Source organism: Psammomys obesus, unplaced genomic scaffold (assembly GCF_907164565.1).
Source record: "Psammomys obesus unplaced genomic scaffold, mPsaObe1.curated_primary_1811, whole genome shotgun sequence".
NCBI lineage: Eukaryota > Metazoa > Chordata > Mammalia > Rodentia > Muridae > Psammomys > Psammomys obesus.
The window spans coordinates 28,216,511-28,236,038 of NW_026593286.1; the positions used below are offsets into that span (position 1 = coordinate 28,216,511).

The 19,528-nt window shown below is 38.0% G+C and overlaps 1 protein-coding gene across 1 annotated transcript in view; it reads right to left on the reverse strand.

Annotated features, from left to right (window-relative positions):
• The window catches only part of Pard3b (par-3 family cell polarity regulator beta), a 517,239-nt gene that overhangs the window by 314,335 nt on the left and 183,376 nt on the right, over positions 1-19,528 (reverse strand). The gene's annotated exons all lie outside the window — the stretch shown is intronic.

Genomic DNA, 19,528 nt, shown 5'->3' on the forward strand with positions numbered 1-19,528 from the left:
TTGTGTTTACAAAATAGCAGTACCTTAGGCTAACTGAGTATTCTGTATACAGATTCTTTGCTGAATATAAAGTTTTGAAATATATTTTAGTTTTATTTTCCTTTTCATTTCTCAGAAGTGTTATTTAAAAAACAAGAATTGTTTTTGTTTGTGTTTTTTCCCCTTTGAGGGAGATTCAAGCATCCTCCCGTTGACCCTCGTTACTTAGCTTCTTTGGGTCTTTGGATTGTAGGGGAACGGTTATCCAAGGGGGAAAAAATAGACAACAGAAGCAGATGAAGAGAGAGAACTGTGTGAAAGATGGGTTGGGAAAAGGAATGAGGGCGGATATCCGGTGCGGGGAGAGCAGGGGTGGGAGGTGAAGGTGCTGGGAGAGAGAAGGGAAACCTATGGGGCCATTTCTGGGACTAACTGGAGAGCTTTGAAGCTCCTGGGAGGATATGGGGGTGACTAGCTCAGACTCTTAGCAGTGGCCACCCCTTATAGCCAGGCAGGACTTCCAGTGGAAGGAGGAGGACACCAACAAAGCAACAACCCACCCACAAAGCCTTCGACCCAAAATTTACCCTGTCAACAAGGTATGCTGGAATAATGATGGAGCAGAGATTGAGGGAATGGTCAAACAATAACTGACCCAACTTGACGTGGGCTCAGTTGCCTGCTTTCAGAGCTACCTTGTTGGGCCTCACTGGAAGCAGATGTGCTTAGTTCTGATGTGACTTGTACTGGGGTGGGCTGGTGTGGGGGAGGGGGTTCCCCTCTTCTGAGAAGGGGAGGAAGAAAAGTGGGAAGAGGGTGGGAAGGTAGGAAAAGGAGAGGTGAGAGGTAGCTGCAATGGGGATGTAAAGTGAATAAATGAAATGAATGAATGGGAAGGAAGGAAGGAAGGAAGGAAGGAAGGAAGGAAGGAAGGAAGGAAAAGAAAGAAAGTAAGCGCTGTGCCAGAGAGATGCGTGAGTTCAATTTCAGGGCCCCACATGATGCAAAAGATAACTGACTTCCACAAGCTGAACACACACACACAAACAAACACACACTACCTATGTGCACGTATACATTAAATGTAAAAACAGCAAGCATTTAAAATTGTAAGTTCTATACTTTTTCTTTTATATTTCATATTTTTGTCTTTTAAACTATTCTGCTTAACCCACTGACACTAAATTTTGTGGGTTTTTTTTATTTCCTACAAGTTTTATGGTTTTAACTGTATTACTTAGATCTATGAACCATTTTGATTCTCTAAATGACATACAGTGTAGTGGAATGCTTATCTTTTCTTTCTTCCTTTCTTCTCTTTCTTTCATGTGGTTGTCTACTTGTTCCACAATGAAGACCTCCAAGTAAGGAAAACAGTGTATTCTGATTTTCAGTTAAGCCGGTCATTCTGTCTGCTATTTAAATGACTAAGTGAAAGTCCTTAGCAAGGAACACAAAAGAGCAGGACATAATTCCTGTCAGCAATTACTAGTACCCACAGCTTAGGTTTACACTGTGCTTCTACATATTTCTTCAGGTTCTGCTCTACGGTCTCTTTTTAAATATTTTAAAAAATCTCCTTGGGTTAAAGAAAAGAGTCAATGAATTTGAAGAATATAAGGATTGAAAATAAAAAGTTTGAATGAGGTAAGAAAAGGTTGGTGATTGATTCAGAATAGAAGACATATTAGCTTAAAAAAAGAAGATGGTACGTCATTTCTGATGGTCATCTTGCCTTCATCTCTTTTCATCTCTTTTGGTTCTCCAAATTCAGAAAGAATCGCTCTCACGGCACTATGTTGGACCTCAGGTGAGCCCCATGTTAACTTTGGGTTACAGTCTATATTCTGAATTTTGAATATTTGCAGTTTCACTAGGAAAGCTAACAGCTGAAATGACTGTTCTAATAAATATTTGCATGTAAAAGTATAATTTATATAGAAAAATATATGTCACCAGTTGACAAAGGATATGTTGTAAAGCAATAAATGGATCGCTTTGAATTATAGGCATTGCTAAATATTTCAAATGAGTTCCTTAAGAGCAAAATGTCAGTGTTGTGCTTGTTTGTCTGTCTGTTTTGCAGTGTGCATTTCTTCTACATAGAAAGAATGCTATGACTCCATGATTGCAGCATCTTGTGTACATCTTAACTCACTGACAACAATTCACAAGACAGAAACCACACCCTTTAAACACTGAAGTAACAACCTCATGGTCATATGAAGAGTGCTCCTTCACTGTTACACTTTGGAAGCAGCACAGAGATGATTTCTAATCTGCCCCTCTGCCACAGCCATATGCTCTGCAAGGTAGGCTAGAGGGGCAGATATGCAATCTGGGAAAGTCCTCCTTGGAGCCAAGGAGGTACTGTGTCCGTAATGCCAGCTCTAGATATTATGGCCAGAAATTCTAATTCATGGAAACAAAGCATAGAGAGAGGAGAAAAACCAAAGCCTCCTGACTTCTTAAGCCACAATAGGCGATTAGCACATCATCTATTCAGCTGTAGCTGACTGAAGTCATATTTCCAGAGGACCAGCACGGCTGTTCCCTCAACCTCCTGGACCCTGACTCCAAAGGCAGCTCTTGAGCTGTGTGATGTGAATGGTCTTTGTCCCAGTTCCCAAGCCAGTCTCCTGGCTCACGACTCACATTGTGGCTACACAAGTCTTAAGTGACTGGCAACTTGCATGAAAAATTTACAAGAACATCAGGATTTCTGTACCTTAGAAAGATTAAGGTCCAGGGCAGGAGAGTAGTATGGTCGGGAATGCTTGTAATTCCAGTGCTGGTGGGGGATCAGGGAGTCAGGGACAGGCTGATCTTAGGAGCTTGCTGTTCAGCTAGCCTAGCCTACTTTACCTATCCCAGAGAGACCCTGGCACCCCCAGACCCTAAAATGTAGACAACACTCAAGGAATGACAACCATCGTATAATTATTCAGCTAGCCTCTAAGTGAATGGACACGAACACACACACACACACACACACACACACACACACACACACACACACAAATCATGTTTTCACAAAGACGAGAAAAACTCTGAGAACGGCTTTCATTAAAATGAAGAGAGCTGGTACAGATTCAGTTCAGTACTTAAAAGACTTATCAAACAGCTTTCCCACCCACCGGTCATTGAATGTGGTCACAAGGGCTCACTCTGAAGAACATCCCAGAGGGTCAGAAGGAATTGTGATTAATATCTGATCCATGGGCCACATAAGCAGTGACAACAAATAGCCAGATAAGCCTTGTCTTCCCTTACTTTATGACAGGGCACCTTATAATCCAATAAAAGCTCCTCTGTGAGCCCTATTTTATTCCTTCCTACAACAGTGAATCACTGTGAGCATCTCTAGACAGAGCAATAAACCATAACTTGTAACTGCAAATGTAACTACAACTTTTTATTGTGTAGCTTCTCATTAAACAGAATTTTCCATTTCTAACTTTCTCGGGGCATTATGAACATCATCCCCCACTTTGTTCCCATGTTGCTATGGATTTCTATAATTTCCCAAAGAGTGTCTTAAGATGGATTTTCGAATGTGAATTGGAGCCACTGAGACAGCCATGCCTGGCCTCAGGTAAGTTCTTATCTGCACCAAGCCAAGAACCTTTTTTGAATACAGGCTTTTATAAAAGAAAAACATGCATTCATCCACTCAACAAATAATGGATTCATACTTTTGCTTCCAATAGTAAATCAAGTCTTAAGATCAGATGATAAATTACAAAGAGATTCTGGTTAAATCAAAACAAATATGAATTTAAATGTATTGTTCTGCTCATAGAAAATTAAAGGAAAGCTTCAAGTTAGGCATTTTGAAAAACAAAATCAGATAAGTGGAAAACCCAGGAGTGAATGGTAAAAAATGTCTGTACTTAGGGTTTTTAAGACTGCCTTTCTGGTGAATACTGGGGCTAGGGGATGAAGCTTGGAAAGATGGTGGAATCTTGGAGTAGCTGGAAATCAGGTCAGAAGTAGGAGAACCAAGGCAGTGATCCCTTGAAGGCTTTCATCTTTAGGAGAAGGGTGGCTGGAACCCCCACCAATGTCCTGAATATGCTTCTCCCTGTCTGGCTCTTAGGAGGAAAAGCAGCTAAATAGTGATAATCACCTCACCATGTTTCTTTGAGAATTTCCAGCCATTTAATTGACCTACTAAGGTAGTCAGTTAATTTTATTTTATTTCAAAGAATTAGAAAATTACATGGAAGTTATATCAAGTTAATAACATCTCACACTTTGCCCAGAATAAGGAAGTTTAAATACTCTGTGGGAAATAACAATGACAAATGTAAGTCAGGTTTTCATTCTTCTCATACAAAAGACCCAATCAAGGGTAAGCACCCATACTTCTTCCATAAGAGCCAACCAAAGATGGACATCCATGCTTCTTACACGAGTCAACCAAGGATGGACATCCATGCTTCTTACACAGAAGCCACCCATGAATGGGCATACATGCTTTTTCCACAAGAGTCAACCAAGGATGGTCACACAGGCTTTTTACACATGAGTCAACCAGTGGACGCCCACATAGAAACAGCAAAACTTGTAAGGAAAGTCAGCATGAGGGAGAGTCATTCTTGTACTTTGGAAGCAACATGAGACTATTAAAAAGAAACACGAAAGAAACTTAGACTCTAAAATGGACCTAGAAAATAAGTTTGGAGTAAAGGGACAAAGAATTAGAGAAAATATGAACAGGGATTTAATGGACAGTATTTACTGAGGTCTCAGACATATGTACTAAATACTCTCATGAATACGGTAGATATTGTATGAGATAAGGAGATAAAGGACATGAAAAAATACTAGAAGACATAATTTTCTCCAAATGATGAAAAATATTAATATGCATGATTGGATGTGTGCTGTTACCTTGGTATACAACCAAGAAGGTTAACAGAAAGAGGTCTACATCAAGCTTTAGAGAGTTAATTAAAGTGAATGCCAATGGCAAATAGAATTTTAAAATATGAAGGGAGAAAACACTGATCATGGTTAGAGATAGCCCTAAGACTATGGGCTGAATTTTCATAGGAGCAGCGAGAAGCCAGTTTAAAACAACAACAACAACAAAAAAAAAAAAAAAAAACAAAAAAACCAAAAAACAAAAAACCAAAAACCAGAAACCAGAAACAACAAAAAAGAAAACCCACTAATGTGTTTAGTGTGTTTTCAGCCTAACATTAAATAGCCAAGAAACTAGCTGTCAAGGGAAAGGCATTTTCTAAAAAACAAAACAGCACTACTGGTACACCATCATTAAGAGAACAAGAAGGCATACTTCAGAAGAAAGAAAAAGACTCTGGAGGGCAAGTCTGAAATGCATAGAATTGTGAGGAAAAAAAAGGTTAAATATTTGGATAAATTCAAGCAAATATTGAAGGTATAAAATACTGAAAGTAAAATACAACTTGTGGGATCACGAAATACAAAAATAAAGTAGAAAATATTAAAGTTACAAAAAGTCTTGAATTACATATGAATTTCTAGATTTTTTTTGAGCTTCTAGATTTTATGTGTGCAACATAAACTCAGAATGTAGAGTTTTCAAATATATATGTATGAAAATGAGAAAAATTTAAGGAAGCAAAAAAGTTATTGAAAGTATTTCAAATGGAAAATGAGATGATAAACACATTTAGATATACTTGCAATTATAATAAACATAAATATGCTAGAATATCAGAAAGAATTCAGATTGTATGAAATGTAATGTAGCTGCTTGTGAGGACAACACACACACACACACACACACACATTAAAACATGGAAAGTTTGAAAGTAAACAGGTTCAGAAAAAGAGCCAGTGAGATGGCTCAGCATGCAAAAGTGCCTAGAGCACAAGCTGGACAGCCTGAGTTTGACCCTAGAACCCATGGGTAAGAAAACCGACTCTCAAAAGTTGTCCTATGAACTCAACACTTGTCTGTGGCATGTGTGCATACGCACCCACACATACTTTGACACACTTTGCAAAAGACTGTCTATGGAAATAGGTGATAAAGGTGATAGGAACCGAAGTCTTGTTGGGTATTCCTTTTAGATGGTGGCATCGGGGAAGGTCTCTGTGAAGAAACCATATTTGACTTGAGAACTGTATCAGAGGAACAATACAGGTGACAAGGTGGGGGATAGCACTCTGAGAAGAAACCAGAAGCAAAGGTCCTGAAGAGAGAATGAGTCATTTGCTGGAAAAAATAAGAGTTAAGTGTTCCCAAAGAGGAGGAACTAGAATGACATTGCAGAGGAAGGCAGAGTAGAAGGAAGAGGCATGGTTGTGGGACCACAATAAAACATCTGGCTCGTATAAACTGATGGGAGGCCACAGGACCATTGGAAGCAACTGAGGACCATGTTCAACCCATGTTTTCCAGCTTCCTTTTTCTCCGATGTGGAGAACCCCACTAGAGTGTAGCGAAGGTGAAACCAGTTTAGTTAAGAGACTAGACATTTGAGGTCTTTGGACAATGGTGATTTGGAGAATGATGGGAAGTTTCCCATTGGGTCACTGTGACCTACTGAGGCATGAATGGGCAATACTCAAGGAAACATAAATTCCAGGCTGTCTCTGGAACTGGTATGGCTGTTCAGGCCTATATGAAAGCATGTGAGTACTTGCAATAGTTTTGTCTCTAGAGTAATGTCCTGTTGGGAGAAATTCACAGCGAGCAATATGGAGAGCCATAGACCTTTCACTAAAGAAGTGAGTGCTCAACCATGATGGAAGGATAAGTCTTAGGTAGCAGGAATGTCTCCAGGTGGAGGTGCAGCTTTTCAAACATGTTTCCAGAGCATGGCATAGCTCATGGCCACATTAGCTTTGACAGAATATATAAGAACAGGCTTTCTCAAAGCTTTGCAACTTACGGTATCGTCCATCATCATTGCCACACTCATGCAAATGTTCTACACTGATTAACTGTATTAGTTTTCCTTAAGAAAATATGTGCACGCATATGCTATGTATGTATGTATGTATGTATGTATGTATGTATGTATGTATGTATGTATGTATGTATGTATGTACATGTGTTCTCCTGTGTATGAACACGTGGAAGACAGGAGTATATTGGGATTTTTTTTAATTTTTTTAAAAAAAATTTTGTCAGTTGCTTCTCCTTCTCCACCATATTTTATTAGACTGGGTCTCCATTACCCTGGAACTCACCTTTCGGCTATGCTAGTTGGGTAGCAATACTAGCGTTCTTACTTTCAACACCTGTGTAGAGCTAGGGTTACAGGCAGGTCCTTATGCTTCCAAAGCAAGAACTTTATCCACCGAGCCATTTTTTCCGGCCCCTAACATGCTTTTTGTATAAAGACATTAATAGTTCTCTAAATGGAAAACAGTATTTTCTTAATATGCATTAATACAAATATGCACTTTTAAAAGAGTAAAATATATTTCCTTGTGTAGGCCACTTAAGATGAGTCTTGGATGGCCAGACTACTAAATCAACCACTGGCAATATTTTCTCTTGAGGCCCGTTAGTACAGGAAGTAAAACGGCTCCATCACCATTTTGAGGCCAATTTTTCTGAATACCTTGACAATTCATGCACTAATGGTAAATCATGATATTTTTACAAAATGATCTGCCATTTTATTATTATTTTTGCAGTTACGGCTTGGTTTGACTGCTTTTAGAAAGCATGCATTAAGAAAACTTGATTAGTAAAGGATTTCTTTGAGGCAGGCCATTTTCAGGGGCTTGGCTTTATTTTGATGAGGGTAGTTTGTAAGTCACTTTGTGAGGACTTAGGGCTTCTAATTAACCGTAAAGTTGGGGTGAATTTGCATTTGCTTAGTTTAGAAGTAATATAGGTTGTTTAAAGTTTTCTGTTTAATTTTGACATATTTACTCTCAGCCTCTCTTATTAAGTCTGCTTTTTATTGGATACAGTTGGGCATCACGGACCTCTAAAAAGATTATTTTTTATACACAGCACCACAAGGGCACTCTATTAAATATATTACAAGGACTAAGTTCTTTCCCTCTGGGATACCAAAATTGACGGGGATTTTTAATATTCTCTAAACATGTTTTTCATTATGGCTCTTTTTCCCAGTAACACACAAAACAGGGATGGAAGCGAACCTCATGGTTCAGACTTTTTTCATTCTTTTTTTTTCTATAAATGCTTCTGTCCCCACACAGGTTCCCTGTATGGCTCAGAGACCGAGTAGTTCATCTTCTTCCTACAAACTGCTTTATTTCTTGTGGTTGGTTCCTCTGCATATCATGTTTGCTGCTCTTCGGGCAAAACCGCCTACCTCAACATTCCTCTTTTAAGATTGGGAAAGTGGTACTCTATAGTGTTTTAAAAGGTGTAAAATGAGCATATTTTTGGTTTTCATTTCATTTTTTTGGTACTCTGCTCCTAAAATACATTGGCGGATGTTGGGTCTTCCTGTATCATCAAGAAATGACAGAAAGCTCTACGGTATTCTCTGAATGGGAGCTGCTGTCAAGTGAACCAATCAAGTATTAGATGGTTGAAACTATTAGTCCTCATTCCAAATCTGGAGAAGAAAGAGGCGCTAAAGGCCGAGGTGATCATCAGTGGCCGATGAGGTATCCTATGGTGCCTGTGGAATGAGGCCTCCGTTACAAGCCCTCAGGCACAGCTGTTAGGGAACACTGAGAGGGTGGGGCACATGGAGAGAGGCAGAAAGTCTCCAATTCTCCCATTCCAGCCACGCACCTCTCCCAATCTGGCTGGTTCATCTGAATCCTCCATAATGTAAGTCAAGTGTTTCCCCTCAGTTCTTTGAGCTCCTCTAGGAATTAATCAGACCTGATAAAAAGGCTTGTCAGGACCCTGCTTTATAATTGGCTTGCCAGTTTAATAGGTTATCGGGGCAGGAAAGGTTGAAAAAGTTAAGAGACATAAAACCAGAATCTAGAGACACATGTAGTCAAACGAGATGAGTTTGAACCCCTGTAGATGAAGAGGTGATTGGGTAAGGTCGGAGAGTCATGGTGGCAAAGGATGGTCCTGGGACACAGCTTGGTGATGGGGACTTTGTAAAGTATTTAGAGCTGCAGGGCCAGAACTTTGCAGGAATCAGAACCCTTCTTGAAATAGGTATCTACCCTCATGAAAAAGAGCTCACTTCATTTATGAAACCCATGTATACATGCACATCCCAAGTCTTCTAACATGAAGTTATGACTGCCAAAATAAATGCATTCTAAAATATTTAACCATTAGCTGGCAATATTACACATTTATATAAGACTTAAAAAATAAAATTTATAGCTTATCTTATTTTATATTATTATCTAACCAAGTTGGGAAGTTCCTATGCGAGAGCTCATTTTCGTATTTCCCTGGTTGAGCTTTAAACTTGAATTTCCAATACAGCCTGTTGCCCGGTTTGAGTTGTGAAGACTAAACTTTTAAGACCTTGCTGGACTGCAGGTGTATGTATCTTCATTAGTAAGTACACACAGAATAAAACTTTTATTGATGTTTGAGATACAAAGTTGATAGTCCCAATCTCTCTGGGTCATTGGAGTTAGAGAGCCTTGGTTGCTTAGTTTAGTTTTTCCACAACGGATTTACACAAAAATGCTTCACCTTTGAAGAGTGATCTTAACTTTGATCTTCCAATGTGAAAGTCCTAAAATAATTCAATAGAAACTAACAGGTTTCTTCCTCTTTCTATCTGTTCTCCACGATGAACTGCTGCTATTTAAAGCTAGCGGCATGAAGCCCAGGGAGTTTGTTTGTAATAGCTCATTACAAAGAGTTTACTGAAGGCACCCTCAAGCTAAACGTAAAAGGAAAAAGACAGAGCAGTGATTAAGTTGTGGGGCAAAATTTATAGTTGCTATGGTTTGAAGACGTAGCTTGTTTTTTTCTCATGGAACACGCAAATGCACACACTGATGAGAACATGACGGTTCATGTGCTAAATCCTCTGCTTGGAGAACTTTCTTCATGCTGTTGCAGAGCTATGGTCAAGTTGGGTGCAAATAGATCATGAAGTTTTGACATCAAACACTCACTTGGTGCTTGTAAAATCTCATGTGGCCTTCTAGCATCGTTTTCTTAAGTGAAGATGCTTGTTCTGGTATTTAGAAACACATTTCGAATTGTTGGTTCCAAGACTCTACTTGCTAAACATACAAGGCACAGTTCCTATGGCTAATTTTGTCTGGAACTTCCACTAGTTTGAGGATTTCGACGCACCTGCCTGTCTTTATAAAATTATTTTCCACTTAATTAAACAATTCAAAAAATGTGGGAAACTCTAAAATTTCTAAATCATCTTTAAGATATGAATACTTTTTAAAACAGGAAATTTTATTTGCAAAGATAAAAATGTCAAATTCTGAATAATGAGAAGAACGGGATAATAAAATCTGGTTATGAGAATTTTATAATGTAGATCACTATATAAAGGTAAAGGGGAAACATACAGAAACAGACTATATGAACAACTTCATTGGATATTCAGAAATAACTTTTTTTCTGTGTATTTATATTGAGAGAAAAATGAAATAAAGCACCATAGTGAAAAGGTCAAGTATAAACAGCTGATTATGAAGTCTGCAAACTTCAAGCAAACTCCAGATTTCTTGTGCTTAGAAGCATATTTCATCCTGAGGGAGTTTATTGATAGAACATTAAAGGAAATATTATAAATTCTGTGTCAAATAACTCCATCTTCCTACTGTTCATTCTCAGCTTGAGGAAATTTAGAGGATTTGAAAGGCCATTAAGTTCATTTAGCTGTCCAAACGGGCAGAAATGAAGTGTACAAAGTAAGAGGCCCAGTCTGAGGCTCTGTTCTGTCCTGAGGAGGTGACCCTTTTGTGAGACCATTTTCTTGAAGCTTTAGTCAACTCTTGAAAATAAGCTGGCTGTATAGGAAGAATGTTATGCTCCATTTAGTTTTCATGTTCTGTTATCCACAGGTGGAGAACTGGAGATGCAATTACAAATTCTAACAGATACTTTGCTTTGGGAAACGATAGCTCATTCACCAACCACTGAATGTGGCATTTCTGTATTTGCGTGGAACTGTTCCTAAATATTGTACATTTAACACATTATTAGAATTATACATATTTATAAGTTATATTACTTATATAAGAATTACATATATATTTATATTTCTAAAAGCTTTTGAGACAGAGTCTCACTATGCATTTCAGGATGGCTTCAATCTCATGGCAATTCTTTGGCCTCTGTCTTGAGTACTAGGATACATGCATACGCCACCACACCCAGCTCAAAACATAGTTTTCAGTTGCCTGTTTTTTCAATGACTTATATCCCAATTCTCTCATGGGTTAGCTGCTACCTGTGGAGTTTCTGATTATCCTTGGCCATGGGTTTGCAGACCCTATAGGGGTCAGCATGGGCTGACTTGACATTGGAATGAACACCTTGAAGAGCCTTAAGTTCTCCCACCTTTCACCCACACGTCCACCCATCCTGCAGGTGAATCCACCCTCAATGCACTCTAAGCTCACTCTCTAAAACTGCCTGCTACAGAACCGCCCTCCTAGTTCTACGCCTCTAACAATGGCCTTTTTCTTTTTTCTTCTCTCCAAAATTTCTTTCTCAAATCTCATAGACATGGCTTAGAGTGTTTCATTAATGGAACATGAAATAAACCAATAATAATAATAATAATAATAATAATAATAATAATGATAATAATAATAATAAAGTTTCCCTATATTCCCTAGATATACTTCCATTTCCCCTTGGTCTTTTAGAAAGATCATATATTTTCCTTTGAACTTTTTAGAAAGATTACGTAAGCCTTTTCTATTTCTTATTCATACGTGAGGTACTTTCTCGTATGCTCAATCCCTCCCCCTCGAGTCTATTAAAACTAATTCCAGTTAATGTCACCTTTGATTCATATGGCTAATGAAAAAGTTAGAATTTTCCTACTGTGGGGCCATTTCACTTTGCAAATTCTCTTTTGTTTTTTGTTTTTTCATGTGCATGTAGTGTGTGTGCATGCCTGCTAGTGTGTGTGTGTGTGTGTGTGTGTGTGTGTGTGCGTGTGTGTATCCTTGAATGTGTGAAGGATGTGTGAGCCAAAGGTGGACCTCATGTATCCTCCTCCATCTCTCTACCTTACCTTCTGAGGTAGCGTCTCTCCCGGAACCCCAAATTTGCTGTTTTGGCTGTATCTAGCTAGTTTGCCCTGAGATACTCTCATCTTGGCCTCTGAAGGCCTAGTATTTCTGGCTCAGATTAAAGGGTGGGCTGCTATGTTCACACGGCTTTTACCTGAGTTTTAAGGAGCTAAATTCTGATTCTCATGCTGACATGACAAGCACTTTATACACTGGGCTATATTCCCAGCACTAAATTAGCAAATTCTTGATCTCCTGTTTTATCAGACACAGAAAAACAGAAGAAATCACCCATTCTGGTCATCCCTGAGTCTTAGCCGGAGCTGAACTTTTCTTTCTTTACCAGACAAGTTAGGACCAGTTCTCTTAGTAACCTCAGAGCCATTCAAACAAACCAGGCCCATCATTCCTTCCGTCTCAGAGCTATGGGCTGGAAGCCTCTTAACACCCCCTACGTTCACTGTGGCTCTCTCCCCGACTTTATCCTTCATCTCACACTTGTCTTCTTGAGCCTTTCCATGGCTGCTAAATGGCTGTTCAGTTTCAATCTCATCTCTGAAATTCTCCTGCCTCTTGGTCTTAATTGAAGTCTTCCAGCTCACCACTCAGAATCCTGCTTCCCTTTAGCCCTCTCAAATCAAGTTTCTTCCCTTAAAGTGTGAAGATTGAGTTGGCAGGACACTTGTCTTCTTCCTCGTTTCTCATTTCCACTTTCTGTGCACTGCCCCTCTAACTGTTGTGTGCAATCCACCCCTTCACAGTTTCTTCTAGATTGCCACACTGCATCTCTTCCTGCTCTCCTTGCCTTCCCCCTGGCCACTTAACAGAAGTCTCTAGCATACAACATAGGGATTCCTTTCTTTCTCTCAACTAGTTCTATCTTATTACTCTTGTTGTGGAAAGGTGCATAACGCAGGAAAGTACTGATCCACAGAGGATTAGAGGCACATAAATGACACCTGGTCCTATCTCATGGGTTGATGCTAAACCATTGCAGCTGAAATCAGAAAGGGGCAGACTTCCCAGACAGGTTTGCTTTTGGTTTTCTTATATAACATAGTGGAAGGAATAGCTGACTGACAATACTCAGAAGCACACCGAATCTGTCACTCATCTACCAGTTTTTTTTTAAATAAAGACATATCTCAAGTTATTATTACCGAAATATTTTTCTCTTCTTTCCATTTATAATCACTTAATTATACATTCTCTACAATATATTTTTCTTATTTTTTTTTTTTGCCAAGTCTCTACAACAGACAGAGTGATATTAGCAGAATATAAAAATGTTCATCCTTCCATCTTTAATCTATGGAGAGCAGGTATGATAAAATTAGATGAACTTTTGCCTGAGCAGGAGTTTTCACTATTTAATTTCTGCCTTCTTTCTTGACTGGAATTTTGTTGCTCTTCCTTGGAACTCTGTGCACTCTGAACTGCCTATAATTTCTTGTGTACACTTTGATGCTTCATGTTTACATATTCCTCAATGAGCTAGCTTGTTGATCTTTTCTACATCTCGAAGGTATGCTAGCATCTATATTCTCCTACAGAAGCACACCTGATGGCCATTCCCCATGCCCAAGAAACTGAGTGCTATCTCTGCTCTGGAATTTCTGTCCTGCCCTCTTTAGTGAGAATACATTGAGCTGATATGTGGTGGGTGTTTAAACTTAGAGAAGGCAGAATGATGTCTTATTTCCCTTGGTATTTCTAGCACAGAAAGAGGAATGGAATGTCCCCCATAGGCTCATGTATCTGAACACTTACCTGGCACGACTGGTAGTTGTGCATATATGGAGGTGGTGGTTATTACGGAATGCACCTTTGCTGGGAGAAGTACGTCCCTAGGGATGGGCTTTAAGAGTTTATAACCTAGCCCCACTTTCTGCTTGTTCTATCTGCTTCCTGTGTGTGGATATAATGTGATCCCCAGCTTCCTGCTCCTGCTTATACAGGTCCTTTCTTGTTATTGTGAACTCCAGTCCTCTGGAACCATAAGCCAAAATAAACTCCTGTATTCTTCACTTCCTTTTGGTCATGGTCTTTATCACCTTAACAGAAAGTAACTAATACAGACACATTTCATACACATGAAGAGGACCCAAATAATTTATCGTGAATTTTAATTTAAAAGAAGACCCTTATTTACATATATAATTTAGAGATACCCAAACCTGCTTTACTCACATTTTTTAAAATCTTTTTAAAATCCTATTTAAATCTTATGAAAAGGACTGGTTGGGTATATTTGTTCTTACTTCTGTTTGAGTCATCGAATTTTAGAAGACCACAGCGTTCAATAATCACTTACACCACAGAGAATGCTCCATATCAGTTCTGTGTGTGATTTATACACGTTGCTAACTTTTTGATGATAACTTCCCAATCTTTCTGAAATGTAAGCCAAAGCTAGAGACAGAGGGAAATGTATATGTGTATGTATATCTAACACTACATTTAAACAATATAACAAATGCCAAAAGATTGCAAGTTTCCCAGCACATGATCAGATATCCTCACTTCGTTCTTAAAAATGTGGAAATAATCAGGGATCAAGCCCTCTAACCACTAACATTGAATTTTTATTTCTCCATCCACAGAAATCACAAAAAAGCAGCAACCCAACTGGAAGACTTAAACATGAAAAACTGCCATGGTTTGACATATTATTAAAACAATGCATTTTACTTTTGATACTCTAAATATTGAAATAAAGACAAACTTATGGGAGCCCACTGGGTAATTTTTTTTTATAGTGAAGTCACTATCTAAACTCATTTTTGCTTTTAAAAGCTTTTATTTATTTACTGTTACTTTTTCTTTGAAACAAGAACTGACTATGCATCTCGGGTTAGGCCTGAAACTTACATCTAGTCAAAGGTGAATTTGAACCCATGCTCTTCCAACCACTGTCTCCTGAGTGTTGAGATTGTAGGCATGCACCAGCATGCCCATCTAAAAAGCTCAATTCTTTTACAAAGATCCAGAAACTTCCTAGGCCTCACTTGAAAAAAATATTTATATTTGAAGATTATACACATTACACTTAGAAGAGAATGAAAGGTTTACCAAAGTAACAACCTCCACATTAACCTCTAAACTTTGAGATAAGAATACATATCCTATATACCTTAATATAACTTATAGTCAACACACACATTTTCTCTTTCCTATATCTCTCAACTTGACCCACTCTTTCATATACCTATAGACTTTCATATTTTCGTGAGAGAAAACTAAGGCAAAATTAGATGTCTCTCATTTTGATGAAAGTAACACAGTCTAGAATATGTGTCTCCTTTTCAATTAACCAAGTTTACAAAAGGTCAGTCATGTCTTCCTAATAGAATGGGATGTAAGGACCAGTATTTGCCACTATTCTCAATTCCTGGGACTATACAGTGTTAGAACATTCTATAAAAACATGAATGTCCCTAAAGCATAATATCTGGGTTCATTACCTAGGACCACAGTGACCAGGCACAAGATAAAGGTTAAATGCCTAGAAGTTTAATTTCTACACCAATCAACTGTGTCAGCATGTCAGCCACACCTCATGGCTGCATGGCTCCTGGTACGAAGAACTCCACCTCAGCTGCTAATAAGAATGTGTTTCTTAATTGATAAACTTGATTCAAAGAAGGTCTGTACTTAGTGCTCGCCATTACTTTCACAGACTCGCCTGTTTTACAGCTGTATAGACAGGTGTTTGAGAATATAAGAAATTAAAACAGAAATCGGAAAGCTTTTTAGTCCATTTTGCTAATTAATATGTCAAAGCTCGTAAAGAAGAACTCCCTGGCTTTCTCAGTACTGCATCATCTTAAAGAGCTGGGTCAGCAAAGATCCCTGCAGACAGTCAATACATATTAAAACAGCTCCAAGCAGTAAATCAAAACAACAGAAGAAGAAGATGACACAGTAGGAAAAAAAAGGAAGTAAAATTTATAGGCTCTTTCAAACTGAATACAAGAGGAACACTGAACTATTGGTGAGGTTCAGTATTTAAACAGGGGAAGTAGGAAGGAAGTATATCCCAGGTAGACTGTATTGCTCTGAGTACAGCCAAATTTAAAAAAAAAAAAAATATATATATATATATATATTTATATATAAATATCAAACACCAAGTTAATTTTATTTTCTCTGGATTCTAAGATTTCTTCAGAATACTGAAGTCATCTTAAAACTATCCGGTACCAAGCGTCCAGAACTAAAATCATATATATGTAAATATATATTTGTGTGTTTGTGTGTGTGTATAACATGATATAGTCTAAGCCTGTTGTAGTTATATATCTAGGAAGACCTCCTCATCTAGGAAGGTCACACACTCATCTATTAAAGAAATATCTCTAGGAAGACACACATTCATCTATTAAAAAATAGGGCTATAAATTTGAGAGAGTGAGGGGGAGGTAATGAAAGGGGTTAAATGACTTAATAATGTCCTAATTGCAAAAAAATAAAAAATAAAAAAAATTAGTTTTCTTGTTTAAGTACATTTGTCTACCTTGCGTTTCTAGGGTATGAATATTGTTCAATTATTGAGAAAGACACGAAAGTATTTTCCAAGATTCACTAGAACTTGAACTAAACACAAGCTATTCTGTTTCTAACTTCTCTGGGTGGGTCTTATCATTCTGTAGAGTTCCCTTACATGGTGAAGACCTCACAAGATTACAAACCTCACTGAGATAATAGTGGGATGAATGTGCTTGCTCTTAAGGAAAGCTCATGCAATGAGTTGGTTGTTATGAGAATCTCAAGAGTAATGTGTTGATTCCAGAAGGGGTGAAGGGAAACCACCATTTTGAGCCAAAAATTATAGGAAGATTTAGCTTACCTGGGCCTTTGATATGATTTTAGGCCTGAGGCATCAACCACTTAAAGATTAAACCAAGGAAAAGGTGCCGAAAATCTTGTCACAAAATTGGGATGCACCCAAGCCAGACCAGTAGATGGAACTTGGCACAGAATGGCTCTCTACTCACTAAGTGGCTGACTCAGAAGAAAGCTTAACTCTGATGAATTTATTAAACGTTGAGTATCCTCCCAAATAAGATGGATGGTAGATTTAAGTCAGCATATACAATTTAATTTACTTTAACTTCCTGATAGTCTTGGATAATGTTAAAGCTGTCCACATTTCTGGAATTAAAAAGAAAGCTGCTCTTCTTAGCCAAAATACGTTGATCTAGTACTTAAGAATTCCAAAGATAGGATTTCAGGAAGGCAAAACCCTGTATCTCAGGAAAGCGTTAAGGGATCATTTGAGTACCGGCAGGAGTATGATCATGGTCTCTTACAAGGTAAAATTTAGCCTGACAATAGCCTACAGAATACCCTAGAAGTTTGCCATGGCAGATTAATTTCCAATTATCTATCTATCTATCTATCTATCTATCTATCTATCTATCTATCTATCTATCTTTCTATCATCTATTTAATTGTCTGCCTTTTGTCAGTTATCTGTCTAGCTACCTATAGTTAATTTATTTGCTGCAAAAAGTTTAAATGACTTCCTAACAAAGTTTTCAGAATTGAAAGGACGCTTAATTCTTTGTTTTTACAATGTCACTACCCTCCATCACCAACACCCTAGGAGAAATCCCTCCACATCAGAGGTTCTCAATCTTCCTAACACTTCCTAATGCTTGGGACTGATATAATACAGTTCCTCACGTTATGGTGATCCCCAACCATAAGCTTATTTTCATTGTTACTTCATGACTGTAATTTTGCTAGCTATAAATTGTAATGTAAATATATGATATACAGAATATTTGCTATGTAACCCCCTCCAAGTGGTTGTGACCCATAGGTTGAGAATCATTACTCTACATGAATACATACCGGAGCTCAGTTTTTATATGAGATATTGATGCCTGAAGAAAATCATATTTAAGGTTGCTTTTCAAAATCACACATGTAAAAAACTATTATAGGTCATGTTCTTGGAGTACGCACATTTACAGACTTAGTCACATATTCTTCTCTAGTGATGCTCTGTACTTTCTCGCAAGCATCTCTACTGTTATATAGGATGAACCTCTTCATTATAACACATCGGTATGTAACCACAGGGGTTTGTTTACTCCTCTTCACTTTAGGTCATGTTTGCTGTAAAATTATCAAATATCTTATTTCCCTGAATCATTAAGTGGTTGATGCCTCAGAACTCAAATTGAATCAAAGGCCCAGGTAAGGTAACATTTTGTTTTGTTTGTTTGTTTTGTTTTTGTATTATGCATAGATTCTGCAGATGTCCAACAATATAACCTATATGGTGTAGCAATATATAGAAGGTTCCAAGATATAGGAAAAAATGATAGTTGGAGTGATGATATGTTAGTAGCAAATCTTTATGTCATTCAGTATATCTTAACACTATAGTTTTTATTGTATAAAGCTTGCTGGTACTACCTCCGTCTGCTGTTTGAGGTAAAGTTGTCATAAGGACTTCTATAAGATACATATCTGCCAGCTAAGAAATTTTGCCAATTTTGATCTTTCAAAATCTGTATGGTTATTATTTCAAATTTTGTAGAGTAGTTCTTTATAGAGATTTACACCACATTAGATTAAAACCAACATTTTTATTATAGCAATAAGCTAAGATTATAGTCTCAGTTTAAAAGAGTGACTTATTTTTGATTATCAGCAAAAGAAGATTTTTATGAAAACAAGATTAGAATTTGTGAAAATAACAAGGAAGCTTATTATTTGTTCACTCTCATGAATACAACTTATAAACATTCTATGTAACCACATAAAAAGAATGTCATTGTTCTTAGTATCTAACTATTTAGGTTCTTTATTAGGAAGAAGAGGAGAAGAAACCTAGGAGTATAAACCAGTTGTTCATACTCTGCAGACATACTGCTGCCGTCGCTAGAAAATTTAGAGAAGGAGAAAATATAATAATCTTGCTCTGGAACATGACACAATTAATGAGGCATCAAGGCCACTTCAGCTGGAAAGGTAATTGGCGCACAAACACCGTGATGGGGAAGAATTCTTTGTTTCAGCATGGGAGGGATGCCAGTCATCCATAATCCTCTATAGAGTGGCACATCTGAGTCACATGGGTATTTTCCTACAAAATGATGCATCCCTACAGGTCGGGAATTACAGTAAGGTTCGCTATCTTACTAACTTTATGTGTTTGCAAATAACCTGCATGAATGATACTGAGGAAAGAGCAGTGGAGAAGGGAGGCCACTAGGAAGAGAAGACAAGGCTTGGGACTGATACATGAAGGTGACTCATCGGGATAGAATAAGACCTCAAAGACCTTTGGAAAGCCAGGTGACCTCTCAGAGATCAGGATGAGAGCTCATTCATGAGGAAGAAGAGGGATAATACAGCCATCTCTGGCGCAGGCCCTCCTTGTAACAACACTATATATACC